The sequence below is a fragment of the Aegilops tauschii genome, chromosome 4 (assembly GCF_002575655.3).
Source record: "Aegilops tauschii subsp. strangulata cultivar AL8/78 chromosome 4, Aet v6.0, whole genome shotgun sequence".
Lineage (NCBI taxonomy): Eukaryota > Viridiplantae > Streptophyta > Magnoliopsida > Poales > Poaceae > Aegilops > Aegilops tauschii.
Window position 1 is genome coordinate 260,866,826 of NC_053038.3, and position 4,399 is coordinate 260,871,224.

Sequence of the window (4,399 nt, forward strand, 5' to 3'; positions counted from 1 at the left end):
CTCCAAACAAACTTCGGTCACCAAAACACATAACTCATAATACAAATCGTCATCGAACGTTAAGCGTGCGGACCCTACGGGTTCGAGAACTATGTAGACATGACCGAGACACATCTCTGGTCAATAACCAATAGCGGAACCTGGATGCTCATATTGGCTCCGACACATTCTACGAAGATCTTTATCGGTCAAACTGCATAACAACATACGTCATTCCCTTTTTCGATCGTCGGTATCCTCATACCTAGTTCAATCTCGTTACCGGAAAGTCTCTTTACTCGTTCTGTAATGCATCATCCCGCAATTAACTCATTAGTCACCTTGCTTGCAAGGCTTATAGTGCTGTGCATTATCGATAGGGCCCAGAGATCCCTCTTCGATACTCGGAGTGACAAATCCTAATCTCGATCTATGCCAACTCAACAACACCTTTGGAGACACCTGTAGAGCATCTTTATAATCACCCAGTTACGTTGTGACGTTTGATAGCACACAAAGTGTTCCTCCAGTATTCGGGAGTTGCATAATCTCATAGTCAGAGGAATATGTATAAGTCATGAAGAAAGCAATAGCAATAAAACTAAACGATCATTATGCTAAGCTAACAGATGGGTCTTGTCCATCACATCATTCTCTAATGATGTGATCCCGTTCATCAAATGACAACACATGTCTATGGTTAGGAAACTTAAGCATCTTTGATTAACGAGCTAGTCAAGTAGAGGCATACTAGGGACACTCTGTTTGTCTATGTATTCACACATGTACTAAGTTCCTGGTTAATACAATTCTAGCATGAATAATAAACATTTATCATGATATAAGGAAATATAAATAACAACTTTATTATTGCCTCTAGGGCATATTTCCTTCAGTCATAACTTTGCGCTTCTCTATCAATTGCTCGACATTAATTTGTTCACCCACCGTATTATTTGCCTTCAAGAGAGAAGCCTCTAGTGAAACAATGTCCGTCGGGTCTATTTTCCATCATATTAGTTTCCGATCTACTATTTTGCAACCATTTACTTTTAGATCTATAAACCAAAAAAACCCCCAAAATATTTTATCTTTTGTTTAGTTTTATTTATCTATCTCTATCAGATCTCACCTTTGCAAGTAACATTGAAGGGATTGACAACCCCTTTATCGCGTTGGGTGCAAGTGCTTGATTGTTTGTGCAGGTATTGGTGATTTTCACGTTCTTCTCCTACTAGATTGATACCTTGGTTCTTAAATGAGGCAAATACTTATCTGTACTTTGCTGCATCACCCTTTCCTCTTCAAGGGAAAACCAACGCAAGCTCAAGAAGTAGCATTGGCGCGCCCTGGTGCATTGTGGGCACCAGGGGAACCCGCTGTGATGTTATTTGTATAGAAAATTCTTAAATATTTAGAAAAAATCATGTCAAAATTTTATGTCATTCTGAGCACTTTTATTTTTAACCACTTTTTATTGCACACAAAATTCAGAAAACACGATAAACATGGCATTTTATTTTATTCAACTACGAATAACAGAAAACAAAAAGTAGGGACAAAAGTTTGTGCTTACTGAATTCATCGACCACATGCCTCTCGAAAATAATCCATTAATAAGGTTAAGTCTTACTAATAACCACTTCTGATTAGCATGAACCCGAAGAATCTTTGTAAAACTCTAAGTTGACTCAACGGGGATATGCATATCCCCAACAATAAGTATTTCATATATTTTTTGCAGTGAGTAAGGGGAGTTGAAAACTTCCAATATTAATTGTCGGAGATTTTTCATTAACATTAATACCATTCACTTGAAATTGTTTCTTCAGAAAATGCACCGTATTCTCATTACCATTGATATGAAAAGTGACTTTGCTTTTATTGCAATCAATAATAGCCCTTGCAGTATTCAAAAAGGTTCTACAAGGATAATCGACATGTTGTCGTCCTCGGCCATCTCAAGCATAACAAAGTCTGTTAAGATAGTAACATTTGCAACAACAACGGGCACATCCTCACAAATACTGATAGGTATGGCAGTTGATTTGGCAGCCATATGAAATGATATCTCACTAGGTGTGAGTTTATTCAGATCAAGTCTTCTATATAAAGAGAAAGGCATAACACTAACACCAGCTCCTAAATCAAATAAAGTAGTTTTGACATAATTTCTTTTAATAGAGCATGGTTTAGTTGGTATTCCTGGATCTCCTAGTTTTTCAGGTACTCCATCCTTAAAAGAATAATTAGCAAGCATGGTGGAGATTTCAGCTTCAGGTATTTTTCTTTTATTAGTGACAATCCCTTTCATGTATTTGGCATAAGGGGCCATCTTTAAAATATCAGTCAAACGAGTGCGCAAAAAGACTGGCCTAAGCATTTAAGCAAAGCATTCAAATTCCTCATCATCTTTTTATTTAGATGGTTTAGGTGGAAAGGGCATGGGATTCTGAACCCATGGCTCTCTTTCTTACCATGTTTTCTAGCAAAAAAGTCTCTTTTATCGTATCATTTATTTTTAGGTTGTGGGTTATCAAGATCAACAACATGTTCTATTTCAACATCATTATATGGTTCTTTATCATTGTCTAGTTGAGCATCTTCATGAACCTCATCAATATCATTTTCATTATCAGTAGGTGAATGTTCATTACCGGATTGAGTTTTAGCATTAGAAACAGAAACATCATTATTATATTCAGAAGGTTTTTCTATTTGAGGTTCACTAGAGGTATGCGAAGTCCTATTATTATTATTCTTCTTTTTCCTTTTAGAAGGACTAGGTGCATCAGCATTAATTCTTTGAGAGTCTTGTTCAATTCTTTTAGGGTGTCCCTCAGGATAAAGTGGTTCCAGGGTCATTTTGCCTCCCCTAGTTGCTACTCTAACAGCATAATCATTTATATTATTGTTCATTTCACTATGCAATTCTCTTTGATATTTAGCAACTTGTTATTACTAGGATTGAACCATAGAGGCATGTTTCCCTACACCTCTAACATCATTAGTGATTCTAAATAACAAGTCACTCAAGCAAGCAATCATATCAGAATTTTGTTTCAATTGTTTCATAACATTAGCATTGAAGTGATCTTGCTTCATAATGTAATTGTCCAATTCATATAAGCATTGACTAGGATGTTTATTGTAAGGGATATGACCTTCATCAAACTTTAAAAGGGAATTTACCTCTACCACCTGTGATGGCGGTGTGTCAAGTCCATGTATTTCTTCAATAGGAGGTAAAGTTTAAACATCTTCAGCTTTAATACCTTTTTCCGTCATACATTTTTTTGCCTCTTGCATATCTTCAGGACAGAGAAATAAGATACCACTCTTATTCAGAGTTCGTTTAGGTAATGTTCAGGAAGTGTCCAATCATCATAATTCTTCAATATATTATTCAATAATTCCTCAGCTTGTTCATCAGTTCGTTACCAGAAAACACAACCAGCACAACTATCTAGGAAGTCCGTAGAAGCATCGGTTAGTCCATTATAGAAGATATCAAGTATTTCATTTTCTTAAGTGGATGATCAGGCAAAGCATTAGGTAATTAGAGAAGCCTCCCCAAGCTTGTGGGAGACTCTTATTCAATTTTCACAAAGTTAAATATTTCCTATAAGGCAGCTTGTTTCTTATGAGCAGGAAAATATTTTTCAGAGAAGTAATAAATCATATCCTAGGGACTACACACAACCAGGAGCAAGAGTATTGTACCATATCTTATCATCACCCTTTAATGAGAATGGAAATAACTTAAGAATATAGTAGTAGCATTTTTTCTCATCATGAGCAAAAAGGGTGGCTATAACATTTAATTTAGTAAGATGTGCCACAACAGTTTCAGTTTCATAGCCATGGAAATGATCAGATTCAACCAAAGTAATTAACTCTGGTTCAATAGAGAATTCATAATCCTTATCAGTAATAAAGATAGGTGAAGTAGCAAACTTCGCATCGCATTTCATTCTAGCATTCAAGGATTTTTCTTTCAACTTGCATAATAACTTCTTAAGATCATCTCTATCTTTAGAAGCAAGAGAGTATCTAGCTACCTCTCCATCCAAAACATAACCCTCAGGTATATTAGGCGATTCAAATCTAGGAGAGCTAGGTCTAATAGGTGTTTCATAGTTTTTAGTTTCAAAGACTTCATCATATTCGGTAATTCCATCAGTTTCAGCATTCTCAATATCTTTAGCTCTAGCAAGTTGTTCATCAAGAAATTCACCTAGTGGCATAGTCTTATCAAGCAAGGTACTATCTAGCATCATCATAAGCATCATTCATAGAAGAAGTAGCATCATCAATAACTTGCGACATATCAGAATTAATAGCAGATGGTGGTGTTGCAAGTCTATTCAAAATAAAAGGTGAATCAAGTGCAGAGCTAGATGGCAATTCCTTACCTCCC